At 38.9% G+C, this 27,582-nt stretch overlaps 1 long non-coding RNA gene across 14 annotated transcripts in view; it reads right to left on the reverse strand.

Moving 5' to 3' along the window:
• Positions 1-27,339, reverse strand: part of LOC119624863 (uncharacterized) — a 73,847-nt gene extending 46,508 nt beyond the window's left edge. For 2 of the 14 annotated variants that reach the window (XR_012093762.1, XR_012093760.1), the window contains exons 1-3: positions 27,043-27,335; positions 3,816-3,905; positions 19-98 (exon numbers count right to left, since the gene is read on the reverse strand). This is a non-coding gene — a long non-coding RNA (uncharacterized lncRNA). Of the gene's footprint in view, positions 1-18; positions 99-3,815; positions 3,906-11,761; positions 11,819-12,308; positions 12,367-13,592; positions 13,743-27,042 lie in introns of all 14 variants that reach the window. The other 12 variants (XR_012093758.1, XR_012093755.1, XR_012093767.1 and 9 more) reach the window with 10 other exon arrangements.
• Between the last annotated feature and the right edge of the window lie 243 nt (positions 27,340-27,582).

Raw genomic sequence — 27,582 nt, forward strand, 5'->3', positions numbered from 1 at the left:
GAGAGTCCATATACTCACGATCAACAAACCGGTAAGACTAAGAACCAGGAATGATATTGTCTTCCTTCTCCAAATATCCTGTTCTTTATTATGAGTACCTAAAGAGTATTAAAAATTAATTATACCTCAACAATAGTAAGTAAATGTCCTCATGTGAAATCCACGGTTTAAAACTTAAGGTTATCTATTTATCAAATAAATTGAATCCTACTCACTAAACAATATTCATTGAGCTCATTCTGTAAACAAACATTAGGCCAGGGGCAGATATGAAATATGAGGCTCAATCTGTGATCACAGAGATGAAATATACAATTTAGAGAGAGAAAGATAAGCATGATGACAAATAAATAATGTATGAAAATTAGTCACTATTTTAGGCCAACATTTTCTAAGCTGTAAGCTGTCATCCTACTTCTGCCAGGTGTTAATAATTGTTTTAAAAAGTGGGGGAAGAAGAGTACTTCACGATGGGAACATATTCATTGAGGACATAAGCATCTTCCTCTTGGAAATTAACAATGCATAGTAGCCTATTTCAAGTTTTGAAAGCCCTGCAAACAATAAAAACCTGGTTAGTTTTTATGGAATCAGTATCTCCTAAACACTTTTTCATGAAACAAGGTTACTCATAAATCTTGTTGAGGAACTAATGTCCTAGGAAAGTGGTTTTCAAGCTTGAGCATGTACATAAGTATCATTGGAAAGGTTGCTAAAATACAAATGTGTGGGCTCCACTCCAGAAATTCTGATTCAAGTGGTCTCATTTGTCATTTGAGAACTTGCATTTTGGTCCAATTCCTAGCTGATCTGATGTTTCAGGACTGGGAACTTAGTTTGAGTAGTATCTCTACAGAACAGTTTTTAAAATGTTCTCCTGGAATAGGATGGTGAGACTTCACAAAAATATGATACACTCAGGTGATGGACACTCTTAGTGTGCTGATTGGATCACTACACGTTATATACATGTAACCCATTTTCTCAAGTACCCCATAAATTTGCACAAATAAATAAATAAAATTATACTTTTCTCAAAAAAATAAAATAAATGCTCCTCTACAATGTTAGAATCTAATTTTTTGTAATAGGCATAATACATATAAATATTCTCATCATTACATGCATATAGTTACATTCCTTTATGTGATGTACCAGAAAGAATATCCATTATAAGATAGAAAGAATGAAGAGAAGAAGGCATTGTTTAAAAGACCTATTATGAGAATAACTCAAATTCTATGTCTACCATTATTAAACTGTGTGACTTAGAGCAGGGATCAGAAGGCGTTTTTTTGTTTGTTTGTTTGTTTTTATACTTTATGTTCTAGGGTCTATGTGCACAATGCGCAGGCTTGTTACATATGTATACATGTGCCATCTTGGTGTGCTGCACCCATTAACTCGTCATTTACATTAGGTATATCTCCTAATGCTGTCCCTCCCCGATCCCCCACCCCACAACAGGCCCCAGTGTGTGATGCTCCCCTTCCTGTGTCCAAGTGATCTCATTGTTCAGTTCCCACCTATGAGTGAGAACATGTGGTATTTGGTTTTCTGTTCTTGCGATAGTTTGCTGAGAATGATGGTTTCCAGCTGCATCCATGTCCCTACAAAGGACATGAACTCAGCCTTTTTTATGGCTGCACAGTATTCCATGGTGTATATGTACCACATTCTCTTAATCCAGTCTGTCATTGATGGACATTTGGGTTGGTTCCAAGTCTTTGCTATTGTGAATAGTGCCGCAATAAACATACGTGTGTATGTGTCTTTATAGCAGCATGATTTATAATCCTTTGGGTATATACCCAGTAATGGGATGGCGGGGTCAAATGGCATTTCTAGTTCTAGATCCTTGAGGTATCACCACACTGTTTTCCACAATGGTCGAACTAGTTTACAACCCCACCAACAGTGTAAAAGTGTTCCTATTTCTCCACATCCTCTCCAGCTCCTGTTGTCTCCTAACTTTTTAATGATTGCCATTCTAACTGGTGTGAGATGGTATCTCATTGTGGTTTTGATTTGCATTTCTCTGATGGCTAGTGATGATGAGCATTTTTTCATGTGTCTGTTGGCTATATAAATGCTTTCTTTTGAGAAGTGTCTGTTCATATCCTTTGTCCACTTTTTAATGGGGTTGTTTGCTTTTTCTTGTAAATTTGTTTTCAGTTCCTTGTAAATTCTGGATATTAGCCCTTTGTCAGATGAGTAGATTGCAAAAATTTTCTCCCATTCTGTAGGTTGCCTGTTCATTCTGATGGTAGTTTCTTTTGCTGTGCAGAAGCTCTTTAGTTTAATTAAGTGTCTCATGTTATAGTAGCCAGAGGAATAGAGCTTCAAAGAGTGAGTCGTCAACCACATTAAATGCAGCTAGAAAACCAAGAAGGTAAAAAATGAAAAATTAACATTAACATACAATGAAGTTATTAAGCCCATGTTAAAATGGTTTCAGTGGAATAGCATAGATGGAAATAATTGCAATTAGTTAAAGAATTTTTTTAAAAGAGAAAATTAAATTTTTTGAAATAAAACACTAAGATGGAATTGAGTGCAAGATGTTTATCGAAAATCAACACACGTGAAAGGAAAGAGAATGAACCTAAGAAAATTGGCTCCAGAGTCTATTAATGTAAAGACTATGTTATATTGTCTCTCTATCTTTAGGGAAAAATATACCAAATTCACCTTGTGTCACCAGAATCAGATTCATTAAACCCATTTTGGACCACTGTCACCACTAGTTTCACCCTCAGAGACATAGTAAGGAAACTAAAGCAAAAGGTTACAAGAGCAAAGGACAAAAAAGGAAATGTCATTTTCTCCCTTCACTTTTGCCCTCTTTGATTTTCTCCATTATTGCTAAAAGTTACACTTAGAAAACTATGACAGAAACTTCTGCCTGTAAATGAAGCTCCATGATCATGAATTCTGAATCCTTGTAACAGAAGGACCAATAGTACTGATACATGACTTCTATTGGTGGAGACTGGGAAGGTGGGTGACTTTAGCTCACTGAACCTGATCACAGCAAAATAGAAAATGATCATAGTGTCCCCTCTTTATCCTGGGGTAACTATGAACATTCAATGGGAGCCAACTACTGTATTCAGGTCCTGGGTGCAGCTCCTGGCACATGACATGGCCCATGAGATAGTAGTTCTGAGTACCCTTGCCCATCAGTGGTGCTGAGGGGAGAAGGGAGGGCAGCCTGCTCACTGGGGAGAGCAGGAATGAGGCTAGGAAGGACAGCGACCCAGCAAAGATGTCTTCTGTTTGAGAGAGACTTCAGTTTATGTTCAGTCAACTTCCTGTGGTGCTAAGAAGTGAAAGTTGAACTTGACTATCAAGGAACAGGCAGTTTGTTAGCTGGGCCCCTGGGAGGAAGTCAACAAGCTCCACCACATCTAACACCTACTGCTTGCAGCCCTTCCCCCAGGTCAGGCAGCTGCACACCTCATGCTTCCAACTGAGGGAGAATGAATGGGTACCAAGAGTAGATGAGTTTACTTCTTTCCCAGGGATGAGAAGTGGGTGAAGAAATCAGCATGTATTGGACAGACATTTATATGTGCCAGATACCTTATATATGTAGTGCAGTATCATTATCCCCACTATGCAGAAAGGACATTGAGGCTCAGAGACTTGTTCAAGAACACATCTGGTCAATAGGGAGCAAGGGTTCAAAATCATGTCAGTCTGGTACTCAAGTCCCCTGTTCTTTCCATGACTACATTAGATGTATCCCTAGATAGTCTGGGTGTAAGAGCATGAGTCTCCCATGAAAGGAAGTGGGGGCTCTTGGAACATACCTCTTTAAGAAGTCTTCCATCATTGTGCTGCCTTCCTCCTCTGTGCACCCTCAACACTCACTGTTGAGCCCTTCTGTAGGAGTTTGCAATCTAGGGGGAGAGATGGGCACATAAGGAAACAACTTCAATGTAGTATGGCAAATATTGAGCTAGATAAACACATGAATGACTATGAAGAACAGAGGATTGGGTCACTTAACTCAACATGAGACTCATGGAAGTCTCCTGAGGAGAAACCTCTGAGTCCTAGAGAGTGAGAATTGGCCAGAAAAATTAAGAAGAGGCAGGGAATTCCAGAGAGAAGTAACAGATAAACAAAAGCAAAGAGACGTAAGATAGTCTGGAGTCTGGTCAAATTATAATCAGTTGGAAGTAGTAGAGAATAAAATACAAAGTGGAGAGAGGGGAGAAGTAAAGCTGAATAGATAAACAGAGTCAACTCACAGAGGGTCCTATGCAAGCTAAATTCCAGGTGCTGCTATAAAAATTCCACGTGCTGCTATAAAAAATTTTCTCATGAAATATTTTAAGATTTTTGCGGAATATTTTAAGACCTTTAGTGGACATCTCATGAAGCACTCCTGTATTTGGAGGCAGCACTGGTAGCAAATCAAACATAATAAAAGGTATGTACATCAAACATTGACACATTTATTCAACAAGTATATATTGAGCACCTACTGTGTGCCAGGCACTCTCTTCATCATCAAGTAGTCTGGCACTAAACAAAACACAAAACACACTGCCCTCTTTGAAGTGACAATAAAAAAAAAGCGAATTATGTATTATCTCAGCAGACATTTCATGGTATGTAGAAAGCATATCAGGGAAAGAGGTGTGAAGTATCATAAGAGGAATTACAATATTAATAGGACGTTAAGACAGTTTCTACTGAAGTCATGTTTAAACAGACACTTGGAGGAGAGGAGGGAGTTGGCCAAGCTGATATTTGGGGAAAGGCATTCCAGGAAGGAGGATCAGCCAGTTCAAAGCCCTGGGGGGTGGGGGCTGAGCTTGGCATATTTGAGGAGTGGTAAGGAGGCCAGTGTGGCTGGAACAGAATGATCAAAGAAAAAGGTGGTAGTAAATGAGGTCAGATAAACAGTAAGAGACAAGGGCTTTTTAGGCCATCCAGAACTTAGATTTTTCCTGAGAGGGCAGAGGAGCCACGAGAAAGCTTTGAGATGAGGATGAGATGATCTAATTCAGGTTTTAATTGGATAGTTCAGAGCAAGAGTGGGGTCAGGGAACCAGCAAGGAGGCTGTGGCAATAATCACGAAAAGAGGTGCAGTGGCTTGGACCAGGGAGTTAGCAGTGGAAGCAGAGAGAAGTGATGAAACTCTGGATATGGGAAAGGGTGGGCAGGAGAGAACAGTGCCCAAGATGATCCAGGATTTTGGCTTGAAAAACTGGGGAAAAAGAAAAAACAACAACAACATCAGTGGAAGGGATTTCAGGGAGGCCAGGTGTCCTGGTTACAGCTTTGTCTTGCCTTAAAAATATTTGAGTACATAACCAGTAATGGGATTGCTGGATTGAATGGTAGTTCCATTTTTAGGCCTTTGAGAAATTGCCACACTGCTTTCCTTAGCAAACTAAGGCAGGAACAGAAAACCAAATACCACAAATTCTCACTTTTAAATGAGAGCTAAATGATGAGAATTCATGAACACATAGAGGGGAACAAGAGACACTGAGGCCTACCTGAGGGTAGAGGTTGGGAGGAGGGAGAGGATCAGGAAAAATAACTAATGGGCACTAGGCTTCATACCTGGGAGATGAAAGTATCTGTACAACAAAGCCCTGTGGTGTAAGTTTCCCTATGTAATAAACCTGCACATGCACCCCTGAACTTAAAGGTGTATATATATATGAAAGAATTATACTTTTGAGTTCTAATAGCACATTGTCTATAAGGTTTTGCAATTTAAACTTTACTATATTTTTATATAAACAAGAGCTGAGTTGAGTTGACCTTGATATTCCATATTACAGATATTTTATTAACATTTATTAATTTTTAATTCTTTGATTTTTTTTCAAATTTTGGAATAATATACCTATTTTTCAGATTTCAGGCAGGCCATTGAAAAGCTCCTAGTTCTATTTACTGTTCCTGTAATGCTTTATGAATAAAACAGTACAGGCTGTCCTCTTAGAATTTGCAGACTAAGTGGAGAAATATAATAAAAACAAAAGCCTGCATTTTTAACTAATATGGTGTGGGTTCTAAAGCTCAGATAGATTATTTCATTTAGTTCTCACAACCACCCTCTGATGCAGGCACTATTATTTCCCCCATTTGAATAATGAGGAACCTGGAGCACAGAGACCTTGGTTGACTTGCCCAATATTACCAAACTCTGTGTGGCTGAGCTGGGATTTGAAGCAAGAAACCATCTTCCCATAGGCCACTGAAAAAATACGAAAGGCTAAGCCGCCTCTCTGCTTGTGTTACCCATTTCCACCATGTGAGTCAAATGTGTGGTGGCAGAGAAGGGTAGATGTTTGGCATCTGTGAATTCTGTGGATCCTATGTCATGACTCTAATTCTATCCTCTGTATCCCAAATTGCCACTAGCCTGAGCAGGCGATAAGAATAAAATTCCATTACATTGGTCTTGAGGGGATGGGCAAACACTTTGGACTCTCTTGATATTCTAGTTATTAAATATTGCTCAGTGTAAGTTAAACAACGAATAAGACCTGATGATGTTTTAATTTCAATTTGTCTTATAATGATCTGTCCTCAACGTGTAAAACTAATAGATGTAACACCTTTGGAATATTTCTGAATAAATGTGGGGCACCAAGTCAAAGAGCAAGAGGTAAAAATGCCTAGTGTGGATCAAAATCTACTCCATGATAGCTAATCTCATGGGCTCTGAAGGGTTGTGGTCACACAGGGAGTAAATAGCAGACTCTATTCAATGTCAGATGTGAGTTCACAGGCAATGTTTTGGGACTTCATCCTGTCTTTTCCCTGCTCTGGGAGTCATAAGAACTAAGTTCTAATCCTAATTCTGTTGTCTACCTGAGTGACACTAATTAGATATATAATTTCTCTGAGGCTCGACATTTACGTCTACAAATGAAGGCTAGAATACTAAAGCCTCTTCTATTTCTTCCTATCATTGATCGTATAGTCTCTTACTCTATATAAATAGTTTATTCTAGTTTAGGGAAAGTAATTATTTTGTTCTTCTGGTGTTGCTGGACCTGTTGCTTTTCATTGCTGTAACTACTTCTCTTTGTTGAAGACCTTTGCCAGACCAAATGTGATGAGTGTATAAGGCTTTGGCATTTTGCCCAGGCCCGTAGCACGTAGAATTCCACTAATGGGTCTGCTGGGCATCTGAGACCGCAGAGCCATTTGACATAACATGACACTCCAGTTGGGCAGGGATAAACATTAGCTTTAACGATTTTGGACCACAGTTTGTCTAGAGAGAGAGCAGAGTACAAAGCCAAAAGCATCATCTTTAGAGCTAAGCAGGCATGAGTTCAAATCCCAACTCAGCCACTTACTGGATATGTAGCCACAGCCAAGCCTTACTTTAAATGTCATTTTCTCAAACAGGCCTCCTAGGGTCTCCCAGGTTGGCTTAGTCCAGAATACTGGTTTATCCTTATGGTAAAATTCATTCCATCATTGCGCCCTAGTATTTAATAAATGCTTTGGGAATGTGAACAAGTATTTGTTAAATAAAAAGTTCCTTAATCTTTCCCTGTCTCAGTCCTCACTTCTGTGAAGTGGGCAAAAGGGTAGGACAAGTTTCCTGTGCAAAAAGAATCAGGTCGAAGTGCCCTATAAATAGCAAAACACTGTTACAACCCTAGATAGCATGATTACAATCTGAAATAAACTGGTTCAAAAACCAAATCTCAGACTCCAGTGGGGCTTTTTCTAGTTTAGAACCTGGAGTTAGAGGAAGAAAGAAGGGGGCTAAAGTGTACGGCGTGTCTCCATGTGCCAGGCACTGTACGTAATAGAATGTCACACATTTAATATTTGTCTAAAACTGTGAAAGTGTGAATTTCCAGAAGAGGGACACGGGGTCTTGGTAAAAGCAAGGTTTGTTCTAACTCTTCACACACTTTGGCAGACTGTTTCGCCTTTTTCTCCTAAGTTGGAACTTTTGAGGCCATTACTGCTAGAAGGGAAAAGCTAGTGATGCTTATCTATGTTCAGAACTAGAAAATATCCTCTTCTGCTCCCCAGGTTGGCCCCATTGTTATTCATGTGCTGCCTATAAAAAGACAACACCTCCAGAACGTGGAAAAGATGAATGTGCAGAATGCTACACACAGATACTCATCTAGGTGACCTGGCAAACACTGCAGATTTGGGTCTACCAATAAGATACTACTCCATTTGGGATGACGCACCTTCCTTAGAAGTGACAGTGGCAGAACATAGACAAAGGCAATAACTAAAAGTATGTGGGTTCTGCAGATTGCATCTAGAGTAAGAGTCAAATGATCTAAATTGTAGCCCAAGGCCTCTTGCTTGCTAACATCCTCTGTCTGCCTCAGTGTTCTTACCTACAAAATTAATCACTGAACATCACATGTCTCTTTATTAATGTATTCATTCACTGAAGAAGCAAGCTGTCAAAAAGCAACTGCTACATATGTCAAGAAAGATGCCAGATACTAAAATAAAATACAAAAATTTGATTACTACGAATTGCTACCATCAAGGAGTCATAGTCTGATGAAAGAGAAAATCATGAGAGTGAATAATGAAGTTAGCAAAAAGTTCAAAAACTCTTACCGAAGTATATGTAAAGTGTATTGTGACTACAGAAGAAAGGAAAAACCATCCTCTCTGTTCATGAAAGTAGTTTTCATCGAGGTAGAGATATTTGAGTGAGTCTTAAAATATATGTTGGAATTTGTGGTATAAGGTAGGTAGAGAAATGTGTACAAGACAGGAGAATGTCCTCAGACTGCAAGTCATGCAATAGCACGCTTCCTAGCCCAGAATAGTCACATTAGATATTTGATTTGTAAATGGATAAATGTATGAATGAATAAATAAGCATTTGAATAAGCATAATGGGCTGGGCATGGTGGCTCACAACTATAATTCCAGCACTTCAGGAGGCCAAGGCGGGTGGATCACTTGAGGTCAGGAGTTCGAGACCAACCTGGCCAAAATGGCGAAACTCTGTCTCTACTAAAAATACAAAAATTAGTCAGGCATGGTGTTGGGTGCCTGTAATCCCAGCTAGCCAGGAGGCTGAGGCAGGAGAATCGCTTGAGCCTGGGAGGCGAACATTGCAGTGAGTCGAGATTGCTCCACTGCCCTCAAGTCTGGGTGACATAAAAAATGAATAAATAAATAAGCATAATGAATTCATTGTTTCTAGAATGTGTAAGATGTAGAGAAAATACCAGTAAAGTTATAAACTGTGGAAAAATCTTGAGGAAACTTACACATCCAAAAAAGCAGTGTTAACGTATTTGTGTTATTCTAGGATAATATTTTTTTTTAACAACCGATGCAAGCTCTTGTTTAAATCCCAAAGTGCTTCTTATACCTTTGTGTATTCCCCCAGTGTGAATCATGAACATTAATTTCGTTGGGACAGTTGAAGATTTGAATTGATTATAATTAATTAAGCAACATTGCCATTGTAAAAGGTTACACCCTTTAATTACATATTCATTTATTAGTCATTCATTTATGTATTAAATATATATTTATCAATAACCGACTATTAATTCAGTAATTTTTTAAGTGCATGTTGTGTCCCAGGCATTGGGCTAGGACCTGGGCATAGAATGTTGAACGAAGCAAGGTGCTTTCTACAGTTATGAAGCTCATTGCTTATCTATTGGCCATTTCCTTTTTTTTTTTCTTTTTTTGAGATGGAGTCTCACTCTGTTGCCCAGGCTGGAGTGCAATGGTGTGATCTAGGTTCACTGTAACCTCTACCTCCCAGATTCAAATGATTCTCCTGCCTCAGCCTCCCAAGTAGGTGGGATTACAGGCACCTGCCATCATGCCCAGCTTATTTTTGTATTTTTGTAGAGACGGAGTTTCACCATGTTGGCCAGGCTAGTCTTGAACTCCTGACCTCAAGTGATCCACCCACCTCAGCCTCCCAAAGTGCTGGAATTACAGGTGTAAACCACCATGTCTGGCCCTCCTTGTTTTTTCATTGCTAACAGCACCCCAGTTTGGTTTGAGGTGACAATATAAATAGCTCTAGTGGACTCACCATGGCCAATCTAAGTTGACCATGGTAAATCCACGTCTCTGTGCCAGACACTCATGTTTTCCACCCTTCATATAGCTAAGGGTGACCATGTGGTAAAATTCCTACCATTGAAACATAGAGAAGGTCTTCAGGAGAACATCTAGAAATGATTTTGCATTTAGAGAAAATAGACAAATATGGAAAAAAAAAAAAAAAAAAAAAAAAAAGGCTGCCATTTCACTTCCTTCCTTCCTTGAATATTTTGGTAGGAAGTTACAATGTTTAGAACTACAGGAGCTATAATGGTCTTAAGGTAGTCAAAGCCAGCCTGGCGCAATGGCTCACGCCTGTAATCCCAGCACTTTGGGAAGCCGTGGTGGGCGGATCATGAGGTCAGGAGATCGAGACCATCCTGGCCAACATGGTGAAGTCCCGTCTCTACTAAAAATACAAAAATTAGCTGGCTGTGGTAGCGTGCACCTGTGATCCCAGCTACCTGGGAGGCTAAGGCAGGAGAATCACTTGAACCCAGTAGGCAGAGACTGCAGTGGGTCGAGATCGCGCCACTGTACTCCAGCCTGGCAACAGAGCGAGACTCAGTCTCAAAAAAAAAAAAAAAAAAAAAAAAAAAAAAAAAAAAAAAAAGATTATCAAAGCCAACAGCCTGAGGATGGTAGAGAGCACAGCAGATAGAAAATCTTGTGTCCTTAATAACATTTTGTACACTAATCCTAACATCAAAGAACTCTAGAACTCCAGTGTTATAAATAATTCCAGACCTTCAGTTATATCAAAAAATTAGATAGCTTTTTCCTTCAAATTTACAAATGAGAGTTTCTATGAGTTTCCACTGAAAATCACAAGATAATAAGCTCAGCAAAGATAGAGTTGCATCTATTTTGTTAATTTATTTCCCAGTGCCTACTAAAGTACCTAGCACCTAACAGCCATTTAATAAACAACTATCTAATGAATGAACAACAAAAATAAAGGAAGGTATTAGTGAAAATTGCTTGGGCAGTCGAGGGTTGTAGGAAAAGTGATTCTGACAGAGTCTATCAACAAGTCACTCCTTCACAGGCTGGATCATGGAGTCAAGTAAGGCACTGGAGAAAAAAAAAACCCACAAGAATAATTAACTCAGTCCTGGGTAATAGCGGTTTGTTAATACAACCACAAAATCTGCCTCACCAAAAGTGCTCTAGAGGCAGCATTCTTTCTCCTTAAGCCACATATAGGACTAGAGATATTGGATTTAGTCCTTTCAGTTTCTATATTTCATGCCATATTTTTCTCACATTCACACTATACCTATTTTACTTTTTCTTCCTATCACTATTTGTAGTCAATATTATAGAAGTCCTAGCTAGTGAAATTAGGCAAGAAAAATAAATAAAAGGCATAGATATTAAAAATGAAGAAGTAAAACTATCTTATTCAGAAAGGATATGATTATGTACAGAGAAAATCCCAAGGAATCTACAATATCAGACTCATCAGTGAATCTAGCAAGATCACTGGATACAGTTTATATATAAAAGTTATTATTAATTGTATTTCTGTGCACTGACAACAAAAATTGAAGATAACTTTTAAAACAACAATGTTTATAATGACACCAAAAAATATCGAACTAGAAGTTCACATAAATTATAGTTTCCAAGAGCTCCACACTGGAAATTGGAAGCCATTGTTGAAATAAATTAAAGAAGATTTAAGTAAATGGAGAGACTTACCATGGTTATGGTTCGAAAGACTCTACATTGCCAAGACGCAAATTACTCCAAAATTGCCTACGGATTCAATATGATTTCAGTTAAAGTCTCTGAAACTTTCATTTGTTGTTGTTGTTGTTGGAATAGACTAGCTGATTCTGAAGTTTATATACAAATGCAAAGGACCTAAAACAGCTAAAGAAAATTTGCAGAAGAAAGAAACCAAAAGAATTACACTGTCAGATTTTGAGACCTACTACAAAGCTACGGTTATTAACACAGTGCATATTGGTACTAGGATAGGCAAATAGACTAAAGAAACAGAAGTCAGAGTCCAGAAACTGAATTACACATACATGGTCATCTGATTTATGACAAAAGTGCCAAGGGAATTGAGTGGGAAGAGAATGATGTTCTATGTAAATGGCAATATTGGGTATCTGTATGGTAAAAAATAAGTCCTGGCTATATGTCGTATCATATGGACAAATTAATTACAAATGTAGTGTACACCAAATGTGAAAGGTAAAACAAAATAACATTTAAAAAAAAAAGAATAATATCTTACCTTGGGATAGCAGGTATTTCTTAAACAGGACACAAGAAGTGAAAAAGCAAGCCACAGCCTGGAATAATAATTTTATCATAATATATGCATATGTTTCTATCTGAGAAAGTACTCATACCCAGAATACATTAAGAACTCTTACAAAATAATAACAAAAGGACAAGCAACCACTTTAAATATGGCACACACCCACACAAGAAAACTTTGATCAGGCACTTCACACTGATTGCTCATCAAGAAAATGCAAATTGAACTACACTGAATTACCACTACATACTCATCAGAATGGCTAAAATTTTTAAAGGACTAATACAATCAAATATTGGTAAATATTGGGAGTTATTGGAACTTTTATATGTTGTTAGTTATTTATTGCGTGTGAACTGCCTCAACCCCTTTCAAAAACAGTTGGTTGTGTCAATTAAAGCTGAACTTCTGCCTATACTGTATGACCAGTAATCCCATTACTAAGTATATATTTAAGAGAAACAAAATACACTAAAAAGCGTGTGTAAAACTCTTCATAACCAAACTATTCATAACCATGTTGATTCATAACAAGAACATGAAAACAATTCAAATGTTTATTAACATGAAGAAGGATAAAATATGGTCCATTTGTACAATAGAACACTGTTACTTAATAAGAACAAACTGCTGATGTACACAAGAACATGAACTAAACCAACAAGTATGTTGGGTGAAAGAAATCAGACACAAAAGAGCATATACTGTATAATTACATTTATATTAAATTCAAGGACAGGTAAAACAAATCTGCTGATAGCAGTAAGGAGAGTGGGCACATCAGCAGGTATTGGTGGGAAGAGACACCGGAAACCTTTTAAGGTGATTAAAATGTTCTCCATCTTGACTTAGGTAGTAATTACACAGGTGTACACAGGTATACACGTATGTAAAAATCCCTTAAGATTTGAGTTATTTACATACCTTACTACATGTACTTTATACTTCAATTAAAAAATTGAAAAAATACTCTTTAAAAAATTATTATATGTCACATTTCCTTGGGCTCCTTCTCTTCTCTTTTTCCCCTGTTTTCTCTCTCCCCTCTCTCTGTGTTTCTCTCTTTTGGCAGAAAAGTCAAACCTCAGAGAAACAAGGGAAATTCATGTGGACAAATTTGAATTCAGGTTGTCTCTATTAACCACCAAAATGGAGACAGTAAAGTCAAGCTGGGACTTGAATTGCCTGCTTTGGAAATCTGTAACAAAGTCTTGATGGATAATTGTCCTGAATCCCACTTTACTTTGTGGCACATACCTTCCTGGTTTCTGGCTTGAGTATGAAGGAGGAGACGCAGCAGCAGAGGAGAACAGATTTCCAATCGCAATGGTCTTGATTCATTAAGTTCACAATTAGCAGAGTGGACTCCTGGACAATCGCATAGCCCTCTGGGTATCTGAACCCTCACTGAAACATGAAGGGGCTGGGCTGTGTGTTGTTCTAATGAAAATGCAGCCTTCATTCATGCAACTAATATTTCCTGAGTGCCTGCCATAAACCAGGTTTGTTACATAAGGGACTGGAACTCAGGAGTTCATTTTTACTTTATTCGAGATTAATTATAATTTTACTTTGTGTCAAAGAAAAAAGAATACAATATCACTTATGTGATCCAGGGATGACCTGTAAACCCTAGCAGTGGTGGGGCAGGGGGCAGGGGGGAGGCGCGGTGGGCAGGGGGATGGTAAGCAGGGGCACAACGGCAATGGTGACAGTAACCAGAAACGCCCTGCTTCCCTCAAAAGAGAAAAAAAACCCAGACCTATTTCCATGACGGGGTTCTTATGTGTCCATTTGGGAATCTGAATGTTTTGGTTCTTTTCATTTCCCTCCTCCCTCAAGGAGAAAAAGCTAATTCCATACGAGTGTGTGTGCATGTGTATGTATGTGTGTGTGTGTAAGGGTGTTTACATATGTAGTAAATGTGCCATAGCGATGTATTTAATTTTGTGTACATGTATATTTGTGTCTGCATGTATTTCTTAGTGTTTGTGCATAAGGATGTGGACATATGTGGTCTGTGTTTGTATTATGTATGTGTGTATGTGTGTGTGTGTGGGAGGCGGGGTGCGTATAAAGGCTGTTCTAGATTTTACCTTACTCTAAAAGCTGACTAATAACATGAAAAATGTGAGTCAGAAAGGTGAAGGGTTAACTGTTTAATGAACATAAAGTTCATTCAGAAAACCGTGGTTTGTAACTGGTGAGAGGAAGTATTGAGCAGTTTCTTGTAAAGTTACAATAGCCAGATCTGCAAAGGAAACCCCTCCCAGCCTGGAATTCCAGAGTGTTTCCTAGAGCTTGAAAGGTAGCCAAAACATGAGCAGGCATTTAAAAGGGAAGGGAACGGGAGGAAACCTGGAGTGAAGAACATGAATCCATCTGTCTTTCCCATCCACTACCCCATCCCCCTCTTTCATAAATAGTTTTAAGAGGAACTAATAGACCTATACTTAATGTCTTCTCTCCTACCTTCTCACTTTTGTCTTCCTCATGCCTTCTCTTCTAATATGGCTCAGTGCTTAGTGCAGGAGAAACCAGTAACCCTGAATTACAGCTCTTCCTTTCTCACTACATGAATTCAATTTCCTCATCTGTCAAATGAGTATACCAATTCATATCTCGAAAGCAGTTGCTGTGAGAATCAGATCAGCGTAACCTCACAGCTTATGTCTTTTAGAACAGCACTTGGCACATGGTCAACACTCCGAAGTATTTGTTAAATGAATGAATAGATTAAAAGGTGGCATGTTTTGTACTAAAATGTTCAATGATAGTATAAAACCATTTGATCATAATGCGGAAAGGGAAGTAGGCAGGAATTCCTTTAATCTGTGTTTTATGCAGGTTCCAAAGGAGCATGGTGGAGAGAAGGATGCAGATAGTCTGGGTGAGAGCTGGAGGCTGGAGTCAGGAGGAAGGATTGATATTGATTTCTTATCAATAGCCGTGGGTGCTTGAGGAGCGAGGGCTCCTTTCTGCCCCGTCCTAGGCTAAGTTCACCACCCATTCCGTCTTGAGATCTGCCTCAAACACAAATCCCTCAATTGACCACAGGGGGCGCCCCTTCTATGAACTTGGCGCTGATTGTTGTGATCTGCCACCACAGTGGGGAAAACACAAAATTTGCAGATCAGGCATGTCTGGGCTCAGATTCCTACTCCAGCACCTGGTAGCCAAGGGACCCCAACTGTTAAATAGACATGGTGATGCCTGCTTTCCAAGTCTGTTGGGAAAGAGAGAGGGGAGTGGGGAGGAGAGAGAGAGAGAGAGAGGGAGAGACTGAGCAAGCATGCCAAGACTTAATATAATTATATTTATATTAAAAGATACCCAGTAGAATCTGGAATGAATGTCCAATATCACAAAGCATTCTAGGGAGCCTTCCTATAGAAAGAACTGTGGGTAGATGGGGAGTAAGCATTAGCTACTCCGTGAGTGCACAGAATACTCAGCCTTCTTCCTGATGATGAGCTAAAGTTCAAAGATCAAGCCATGTACACACCTTCTTTCTCATCCCAGGTTCTATTCTACTTGAATTCAAACGGCCATCCACACCTTGCCTGAAATACTTGCAATAATTAAGATACGGCTTTCTCCTTGCTTAGGGGTTGGTCCACAATTCCCTTAAGTGGCCTCATTTCAATTAGGACTCACACATCCCTTCAACAGTAATTTTGTGTCAGGCTTGGTTAGCAACTCAAGGCTCAAGCATAAATGGAACAGAATTCTTTTCCTTTTGAAACTCACCAATAAATACAGTGATCGTAACAACTAGCTGCATTGTTTTTTTCCCTCAATTCTAAGCACTATGCAAAGGCTTTAAAGCAGTGGTCCCAAATCTTTTGGGCACCAGGGACCAGTTTTGTGGAAGACAATTTTGTGAAGAGACAAAATGTGGAAGACCAGGGACTGGGATGGTTTGGGGATGATTCAAGCACATTACGTTTGTTGTGCACTGTATTTCTATTATTATTACATTGTATTATATAATGAAATAATTGTACAACTCACCATAATGTAGAATCAGTGGGACCCCTGAGCTTGTTTTCCTGCAACTAGACACTCCCATCTAGGGGTGATGGGAGACGCTGACAGGTCATCAGGCATTAGATTCTCATAAGGAGTGCACAACTAGATCCCTCTCATGCGCAGTTCACTATAGGATTTATGCTCCTATGAGAATTTAATGCCACTGCTGATCTAACAAGAGGTGGAGCTCAAGCAGTAATGTGAGCAATGGGGAGCAGCTGTAAATACTGCTGACCTTACTCACCCACTGCTCACCTCCTGCTGTGTGGCCCAGTTCCTAACAGGCCACAAACTGGTACCTGTCTGTGTCCCCAGGGTTGGGGACCGCTGCCTTAAAGGACTTCATCTCATTTAGTTTTCATCAAAATTCTATGTGGTAGGTACTCTCATTAGATCCATTTTATGGGTGAGGAGCTGAGAGTAAAATTGGTTATATAACTTGCCTAAAATAAGTCAAGTCTCTGATGAGAGGGCCGGGATTCAAGTTCAAGTAGTCTGACTCCAAAATCTCAAAGCACTTCTGTGGTAGGAAGGATAAATGAATGGAATGGCATAGAGTCATCTAAATGACTGCAGTAGAAAGCGAGCATTTCCCGTGTGCAGTGTAATTTTTGCAGGGCTTTGAAGGATAAATAGGGGCATGCAGTTAAAGAAGAGAGGAGAAGGCATTCTAGGCAGAAAAGCCAGTGCTTACACAGAATCTCAGAATTGTAACAGTTCCTATTACACCCTGGCAGTTTGTTGCCAAGGCTATTGTCAAGTACCCTCCTGCCTCCCAGTGGGGTTGAGAAGGGGTGAAGGGACACTGGCAGAACTGAAGTTGGGAAATTTGCACTTGCTAGTTGGGACTTGCATAGCCATCTTCTCAATGCCAAAGAGGACCTCAGTCTCTGTGTGCGCTTTGTTTTTTGTTTGTTTGTTTGTGGCCCAGGCTAGAGTGCAGTGGTGTGATCTCTGTTCACTGCAACCTCTGCCTCCCAGGTTCAAGGAGTTCTCCTGCCTCAGCCTCCCAAGTAGCTTGGATTATAGGCACCCATCCCCACACCCGGATAATTTTTATATTTTTAGTAGAGACAGAGTTTCACCATGTTGGCCAGGCTGGTCTGTGTGTGCTTTGGATTTGAGACAATCTGATGATTTAGAGTTAAAAATGGGAGTAAATTGAGTGATTCTCTAGTTATCATGTTTAGTCAAATCAGATCTGTGCATCCAAAATCATAAAGCAAGTTTTCCTGTGTGACTCAGTAACATCCTTAAGGAAATACTTCTGAGGTCCATCCAGTGTTTTGTTCAGAAAGAGTGTCAGGGCTGACAATAGCTGTGATGCTCCAGACGGAGCTGCGGATAGCAGCATATAAGTTTCAGGGCAGTGGTTGAGTGGCTGTGGGAGGATAGGGAGGGAAGGTGGATGGCCTTTCTCAACCATCTGTCATTGGCTGGAATATTGTGTGACTTGTGAAATAGAATTAAAGATATGATCTTCTTATGGTCTTCTCACAGTTTTCAAGGGATTTTAGGAGAAAACTCTTAGCCATACAGAGGTGTGGACAAGAAAATCACCTATCAGAACATACTTATCTAGAAAGGAAAATTTAAACCGTCAAATAGAAGAGTTATTAGCTTTCTTTTTCCTTTTCTCCAAGAAGGTTATTTAGAATCAGCTTTCTTACTACATCCTGTACTTAGAAAGGAATAACCTGCACATGACACTTTCAAAAAATCACTTTTGCATACAAGGGAGCCCTTCTGAACCTAGCTGGGAAATTATGACAATGATGAAAAGATATGTGGGTGTCCTCACATTTTGTGTCTTAAAATGTCCAGCTCTCAGGGTGAAATATTTTCCCCCATGAAATCCCCATTGAAAATAGAAACCAGAACTATGATCTAAAAGAAAAATATGTATTTGAGTATTTCTACTTGTGAACTGACTTTTTTAGCTATTTTAGTACTTTTTTTGGTGACTGAAGCATAGCAAATAGAGTTTTGTTTCCTTCCCACAGATACCAGATTTCTTCGAACAGTACATAGAATGGTGCACATTACAGGGCATCTACCACCCAAAAAAACAAAGCCACTGGAGGAAATAAGGGTTGGGGAAGAGGGAGGAAATGGTAGGTACCATCTCACATGGAGATGTAGTTCTCACAGATCACCAGGTAGCATCATGTGATCTGCGTGAGTTTCCTAAGGGAGAAAGGGGCTCTCCTTTTCTTCATATTGGCTGCATTCCTGCATTTCATTAATTCTGAATGGCAAGTGAGCAAGATCCTCACTGCTGAAATCTGATCAGATGTTATTGATGAATCATGGAATTCCAGAGTTAGGAGCTGGAAAGAAGGTCAAGAGGACATCTGAGTCAGTCTCTGACTAGTAGCAGGTGATGGGTTATGATGTCAGTTTTGGAACCGGACAACTAAGGCCCAGGGGTGTTCAGGCATCCTCTTCTGGTCCAAAGGTCAGCTCCAGGGAACAGGCTGCAGGTCTCTGACAGCAGAGGATAATTCTCTTTCTATATCACACATGCCTCCTCAACTAACCAGCATGAACATAAAATCTGCATTGTAGCCAAGCCTATAGCTGTGGGAAACACAGAGTCCCTTCTTCCCATGCCCACTTTTGAAGAGGTTACTATAAATCATCACCCCTGGGGCTGAGCTTTGGGATTTCCTAAATCTCAGAGAAACGTAAGCACAACGGCCCCACTTTGCATACCTGAACTCGAAACTGAATAAAATCATACTGGGCGTTTCGTTTTCGTTTGTAGCCAGATATTTTTAAACAGCATATTCTTATGCAATATAAAAATAATACATACCCATTAAGAAAATAAAAGATAAATATAACAATGCTTTCTCAAAAATATCATTCTGCACTTACAAAATTGGCACACAGCACAGGTTAGCCAACTTTTTCTGTCAAGAGCTAGATGGCAGATATGTTGGACTTTAGAGGACCTAGGGTATCTATTGCGCATATTCAATTCTGCTGCTGTAATGCAAAAACAACCATAAACAATACATAAAGAAGGAGTGTGGCCATGTTCCAATTATTTACAAAAACAGGTGGCAGGACAGATTTGGCCTGTGGGCCATGCTTTGCCGGCACCTGGCATATAGAATTGAGAATTTTTTTCCTATGTGTATCACATTAGATATCCAACTGTGTATACTGTTATTTTCACTTCATGTTGTATCATATATACTTTCTTGGATTCTTGAATTATCTTTATATAGTATTTTGCAGAAAATGGTTGTCCATTATCCCATATTATGAATGAAGCAATATTTGCATGACCATCGACATTTAGATGTTTTCCAATTTTCTTACTATTTTGCATATTGTGATAAACATCAGTATACCTTAGATTTTTGTCTTCATTTCAGGTTATTTCCATAGGGTATATTTTGGGAAGTTGAATTAAAAGAAAAAAAATACTCTTAGAAAAAAACTGCTAATTCTTCATCTCAAAAGGCTTCCCCAATTTACTCCCAGAACTGTAGATGAAATTGCTTATTTCTCCCTAACCAGACCAACACAGAATATTAGACTTTGTAAAGCATTGCTTTTTTGATAAGAACAAGGATGTCTCAGGCAAGTGAGGAATTGAGCAAACGTGATGCTCAGGTCACTAAGCCTCCTCATTCTTTACTCAGTAGGCCAGATGACCCTCCTCACTCCACTCCCAGCCCCCAACCCCACCCATGGCCCCAGACAGAGGGCAGAGAATGGAACCTATTATCTTTCTGAACGTTCCTTCCCTCTTCCTGTCCACCTCACATCTGGATGGAATACAAATCCCCTGACTTCCTGTTTCTCTCCCTACAATAGGTCCCAAATGTCCACTTCAAATTAACCCTTTTTTTGCTTTTTGCTTCTCTCACTTCAACCCCAAACTCTCGTTTTTTGAGACAGGGTTTCACTCTGTTGCCCAGGCTGGAGTGTAGTAGTGTCATTAAGGCTCACTGCAACCTCGATCTCTCAGGCTCAAGCAATCCTCTTGCCTCAGCCTCCCAAGTATCCGGGACGAAAGGCTTGCATGACCAAGTCCTGCTAATTTTTTATGTTTTTATAGAGATGGGGTCTCACCATGTTACTCAGGCTTGTCTGGAACTCCTGGGCTCAAGCAATTCTCCCTCTTCAGCCTCCCAAAGTGCTGGGATGACAGGTGTGAGCCACCATACCCAGCACAAGCCCTTTATTATTGTATTTTCTCAAAATGAGTTTCATTGAACTTTGCCTATTTAAGAGTCTCCATTTGGCCATTCTTTGTTCATTTCTTTCACTAAGGCAGGCAGTTCACAGGAGTATGTGAAGAGGCCCTAGGAGCAATAGGGAGTAGTGAGGTGTGTGGTACAGAGAGTCAAATGCAAACACTTTCAACAATGTTCCAGGAAAAAAGATAGGTCTATTGATTAGATCAGGCCCTATAAGCTCTTTCATTTGTGATCCTGGTTCTAGATAATTAGCTTCTACCTTTTATCGTTCACTAACCAGGTACACAAAACCTTCACAACTTGCGCTGGCCAACCTTACACCGCTTCCTCCCTCCACACCGCACACCCCACCCCCCAACTGCATGGGTAACCCATAACCAGCTAAACTGAACTATTCCAACACACATTTCAGCCTGTTTGGTCTTTTGTTCATGATGATCCTTTTTTTCCTCAAATACTCATTCCTCTTCTATAGTTTTTATCAATAAAGGCTCAAAATCACTACTCTGATACTACCTGTCTTTCAAATGTCCACCCACTGGGGCATATCAGTCTTCTAACAAATATTTATTGGGCATCTAGTATATGCCACTACCTGTGCTGGGCACTGGGAACACAGCTGGAGCAAGACAGACCCTGCCATTTTCATGCAAGTTACAATGTAGCTTTTGCATATTGTCCTTTGTATTACTTGGAAGCCAGGGCCTCCCCACTCCCAGACTGGGAGCCCCCTGAGGACAAGAGCGGTGTTCTGTTAATCACTAAGCCCTATTACAGGCACAGGGTAGGTGCTAAGATAATGTTTATGAAGTGACTATATGCTGTGTTGCCAACAGGAAGCAGGGACAACCTAGAGGACAAGATAGTGTCTGATTCACTCCTGTATCCCCCACAAGCAGCTAGCACAGAACCTGGCACCGTAAATCCTAAGTCAATAAGCATGGGAGGAAATGAGTGGACTGGCTTTAGTTTACCTCTTTACTCCTTTCCCTATAATAACGCCAAAGAAAACAAAATCCTGCAAAAAAGCAACCAGCAGATGGTGGGAAAACTGGTTTCTAAACCTGAATATCACTATAAATGAGAAATACTCTTTTATTTTTGGGAAAATATGAGTTTTGCATCTTATTAAGATTGATATGTTTTATCTATAATTAATAATCATCATCATTGCTGATGGCTGATTCACAAATTCACCACTTGTTGGCCAAGGGAGCTTGGATGAAGGAGTGATCTCCTCTGAGTCTCAGTTTTCTTTTGTATAAGATGGAGATATGAAAGCATATCTGTCTGGAGTGTTGAAGGACACGTTAATTAAATGAGATAAAGTATGTTTTAGTGTGTAGTACTAACATGTACCCCTACTATGTTTTACTAGGGGTATGTTTTACTCCTAGTACAGAGTAGGTATTTAAGAAGTTGTAGATTTTTTTCCTTCTCATTATTATTCCAGTAATCTAGTGTGACAGCAAAAATCAAGCTTCTATTTTAATAAAAGTATCTCCTATTTTTTCTCCAGTCAAAATCACAGATTCTTATTTTAGGGGAGTCATGTCTATTGGTTGACCCCCAGAGAATTCTGAATTATCTCAGTGTGCAGTATGATGTCATATTAAGGAACTATAGGGCAGTGGTTGAGAGGGTTAACAAGTCAGTGTTAAGTGTGCCTGTATTGAATTCATTCATTTATTCAACACATATTTGGAGGACTGATCATGTGCTAGATACTATACTAGGTGTGGGATACAGTGGAAATCAAATCTTTGCCCCCATGAAGTTGACATTCTACTGACAGAAGACATTCAAGCAATACATGTATATAATTTATACTGAATTTATATTATATGAAGTGAGAATGAGGGTGATGGAGGAAAATCAAAAAGTGAAAGAGGCAAGGGTATGCTGTGAGGGAGATTGAATCTCTGTTTTTAAACTCATAAGATGTGTGGCCATAGGCAGGATGACCTCCACAATTTGTAAAATGCAGGGAAAAGTGAAAATGTAGCACCCACTGTTCAAAATTTTGAGTCGATGACTGCAGAAAATTGAACCAAGCACAGGTCCTTTTAAGTACATGCAGGACCTTTGCAGTCCCACAGAGCGAATACCCGTGAAGCTGATCCTGAACTTGAGCAAGTTGTTTGATTTTTCTCAGCCTCATTTGTTAATTGGGAAAGGACTTGGAAATATTGAAACACGTAATAAGATAAAATGATTCTAAAGCTTTTTCCTCTAGGTACAGTGTTAGACAGTACAAAGGGCATTTTTACCTCCAACACATCTTTCATGAAGAGTTTTTTATCTAGGCTTCATGGAGCCCTATGTTAAACAGATTTGCCCAAGTTCTAACAAGGTTCTGGAATCTCGTATGTGGGTATGTTCATGTTGGGGTGTGTGTGTGTGTATGTGGGGTGTGTGGGTGTCTGTGTTTTTCCTCTGGAAAGCACCACAGTCTCTGCCACATTTTTTAAAAGGTGCATAACCCTTTAAGCAGGAACCATTTACTTTAAATGGAATCAGAAATCTTACTATGAAAAAGCAATAATATTTATTTGTACTGTGTGTATCTCTTACTGTTTATTTCATGTTCACAATTCATCTCATTTTCATTCAAGACAACCAGCTGGGCTAGTTAGAGCCGAGATTTGAGCCCAGTTTTTCTCACTGACTCTAAAACTCATCCATGCTCCTAAACCTCCTCACCATTGGAGGGCATTGCTGTTTACCCTTTCAGTTTCAGCTGTACTATCAAAAGCAGCAAATCAAGGGCAGGGACCACAGCTTGACCTTAAACTATTCAACTGCACTTAATTACCCATTGTAGTGGAAGCACATAAATACAGGATGTCCCCTCACTCTGCCATTCTGCTTTGCATCATTATCAAAAAGACAAAGGTAATTCATGTCTAATTACTCACTCACCGCAAGGTCAGAATATTTATTTTTATCATATTTGTGATTTTTAGGATTAGTGATATCAGTATTTATTCATGGCTAACCTAAATCAAACATCCTGTTGATATCTGTAAAGAGCCATATAGTTATTGTCGCAGGTATGCTGAGTCACAAAGCAAATACAAAGTTTATGAGTTGACAGGGAAAAGGCTGTAGGGAGGTAGAGATAAGTGTGCCTGGGTAATCACAAGTGTCTTGCGAAATATACACATTGTTTATTTATATTGTCCATTTATCAAGCTCAATAGGGGCTTGGGAAACTGAAAATAACCAAAGTAGGAAAACTTATTAGTGTTATTTTCCAAATTTGCTGCTGGTGGTGACTTTTTGGTTCAATTTATTAAATACTTAATTTAGAAATTGTTCTCTGTTTCTAGTGGAATACAGCCTTGACCAGCTTGAGAAAGATAAAAGGAGAAGTAGAAGAGAAGGGGAAATAAATGAGGCTCATGTGACTGGGATTAATCTACTCGGAGATCTGGAGTAGCAATAACTTGTGTCTTTCCAAAACCCCCGCAGTCAATTAATGAGATCAATTTAAAGTGGCAGTATTGAAAGGGAAAACCCAAACACTTGGATATAGCAGTAGCCAATTGACCTATTCCTTTTTCCATTCAGATTCACTCAGTCAAATATATCTTATTGACTGTGGCTACTGTCGTCATAACTGTGTTAGCTAATTGTCTGAAGTTTTCATTCATTCTCTGTCTTTGCAGATGTCGCTGCTATTCAATCTGTATTTCCTTGCTCTGTCTAGCTCTCTGTCTGCACTAACAGGATATACACATGTGTGTGTACACATTTTTTTCCTTAATCTATCCCATTGTTCCTCTTAATGTCTTTGGACAGATCAACAGTCTGAAAATCAGGCTTCTAATAGAATCTTACTGGAAGTAACTAGCTGTGAAACTTGGGCAAGTATTTGACCTCTCACTTCCCCCATCTATGAAGGGAAGATGTGAAAACAAATGGTTGTGTGGTTCCTCTCCTACTTACTCACTCTATATTTCTATAATTTTGTATCTAGTTTCCATGGAGCACAAGGTCATTAGTAATGTGTCCCACGACTCTCCTTAGATTAATCAGACAAGCCAAAATTGGGGGAGATCTGAACAAAGTCTTAGAGTCTAGTTGATAGTAAGAATATGAAATGGATATGACTCATTGATGTGATATGGTCTTCAAAACGCTAAATCTGGTGTTTGAATGCGTAGAAATATATTAGGTTTTAGAACATAAAATTTCCATTTTGGTAGATGAAAAATGTTGAATAAAGGTAATTTCATAAGGTTCATAGTCTGTAGAGTGAGATGGAAGCAGAAAAACCTCACTTTGCTCTGTTCTGCTGTACTAAGGCTTATACTTTAAGTAATCATTCAGTTCTTGATGCCATACAAAAAAAGAGGGTAGTGGACAAAAAGAAACACATATTTTCAGTATATAATAACCAAGCTGGGAGGGTACTTTAAGGCATGTCTGGTTAATGGGGAAAAAAATAAAGAGACTCTTTAACTTGGAGGTGTTAGCAGTCTTTTAGTCTTTAAAAGATAGGTGCAAAAGACAAAATTTTTCTATGTGTGTGTATATATATATACACACACACACACATATTTAATGCAACATATGACTAAGTAGTTCATATAAGTGACAGTAGTAATAGTGACTAAGAAGTTCAGAAAAAGATTCAGATCCGTGTAAGGAGGAACTTTTTAAATGGAGCTGTCCAAAATTTAAAGGTGCCTTGTCAGCTAGTTGCAGTGTTCCATTGCCAGGGATGTTCAACTCAAGCAGCACCACTCAAGCAGTGGTAGGTCTAGGACACTGGCTGTCTACCTGGGGTGAGTTTGTCTCCCAGGGGACATTTGACAATGCTTGCAAATGTGTTTGATTGTCACAATTTTGGGGGTTGGTGGGAGGGTGCTATTGGCGTCTAATGAATAGAAGTCTGAGATGTTTCTAAACATCAAACAATGCACAGAACAGCACCCTCACTATAAGGAATTACCCAAGCCGAAATTGAGAAATCCTAGTCTAAACAGTTTGATACAGAGGTTTAATTCCTAACATCCCTGTAGCTGGGGAGAAAAAAGTGAAATTGATCTATCGGAACAATGGTTATGTAGGCAATTGTTTATAATGACATTTAAAAAAGAATGTTAATGATATGCAGACATGTAAATTTTTAAACATATAACATTAAACATAAAAAAGAATACATCTCTATTTTATAAATATATCAAAATATTGAGTGGTTAATTCTGATCAGTGAGGTTATTCATGCTTTTGTTTTCCTTTTTTCTCTATTTTCCAAGTAGCTATAACATACCAGTCCTGCTTTTAAATTCAGAAGAAGAAAAAAAGAATCTAAGTTGAATTTTTAAAACCTAATATGTCCCTGAGGACTGAAAGGCACATGGTAATAAGAATAACCATAATAGTAACTTCAATTTAGCCGGCAGCGTACGGGGAGACAGGCCCACTCATTCACTCCTGGTCAGAATGTAAATTGTTATAACCCCTTTGGAAGACAATTTGGCAATATGACTGCAGAACCTCAAAAATATTCATATCCTATGACCCAGTCATTCCAATTTTGGGAAGCTAGCCTAAGGAAATAATCAAAAATAGGCACAAAGATGTTCATTTAAGCATGATTTATAATAGTCAAAAATTGGATTTATAATGGCTACAAATAGAAAACAGTCTTAATTACTAGAAATAGGTGAATGTTTAACTAAATTATAATAAATCCATATGATGTAACACATAGCCATTGAAAACAATATTTACAGCTACTGATGGTGGGGGAAGAAACTTAAGATGCACAAATAACTGTGAAAAATAAGGGTCCAAAATAAATAAAAAGGATAACCTCCAAAATGTAAGTATACAAAGAAACCATGATGTTTGAAAGTATATGTGTTAAAGTGTTAACAGAAAGTAAAGATCTTTAGGATATGAGATATGAGTGTTTTAAAAAATTTTTTTCTTTATATATTTATGACCTTTTCTAATTGTATAAAATGAAAAACATAAATTTTATAAACAGACAAAAACTTTAATAATATTTGTCAAATGCCAAATCTGAGTCCAAAGCCATTGTCCATTTTAAGAAAATCATCTGATTCAACATCACATCTACTTTTCAAGAGAGCACCATGCCCATTTCACAGAAGAGAAAATTTGGCCCAATATTCCTCAGTCTCCATGTTTTAAGTTAGATATTGTTTCCTCCAGGAGGCCCTCATTGACCTTCCAATTCTGGTTAAATTACTCTTTCTCTGAGTTCTCATTACTTTACTGATTATGTATATATAATATATATATATATAATATGTATATTATATGTTGTGCATATATATATGCACTGTGTGTGTATGTGTGTGTGTGTGAATGTGTGTGTGTGTGTATATATATATATATGTTGTGCCTAGCAAGTCTATGACACCAAATATCCATAAATTGAATGAATTAATTAATTAATTAAGAAATGAATAACTTACCCAACCTGGTAAGTGGCAGGGCTGGCCAGGTCAGTGCAACTTCAAAGTCGGTGTTGTCACTGAATACTCCAGATGGATTGCAGAGAAGACCAAAGTTCATGTCTCGGCACCTTTTCCAATGTACAGGACTTATTGTTGGGACAGAGTAGTGCCTGGCCTAGAAGTTAAACATTCATCAAGCTAGCTATTAAGGCTTGAATGCCTTCAAAGAACAGCATGGATTTTTCTGTGAATCGTGAGTGTTTTCGCAATGCTTACCACGGCAGCTGGTAATGATTATTGCTCCTGTTTCCCTTTGAATTTCATGTTCGTTTATTTAACAGGGCATTGCTAATCTAGAAGAAGGGAGTGGGTGAAGAATCCCGTTTGTAAAGAGGATAACAGGTTAATGAAAAGAAGCAGAGGTATGTGTAGGTGATAGTGTTTCTACAAGACTCGGTTCAATTGATATGATTTAAAGGCAAGCCTTGGCTGGCTGGTCATAATAAGGGCCACATTATGGAGGGGATTTACGTGGCAATTACCATGGTCCTTGTAAGT

This window comes from Chlorocebus sabaeus, chromosome 8 (assembly GCF_047675955.1).
Source record: "Chlorocebus sabaeus isolate Y175 chromosome 8, mChlSab1.0.hap1, whole genome shotgun sequence".
In the NCBI taxonomy this organism is placed as follows: Eukaryota; Metazoa; Chordata; class Mammalia; order Primates; family Cercopithecidae; genus Chlorocebus; species Chlorocebus sabaeus.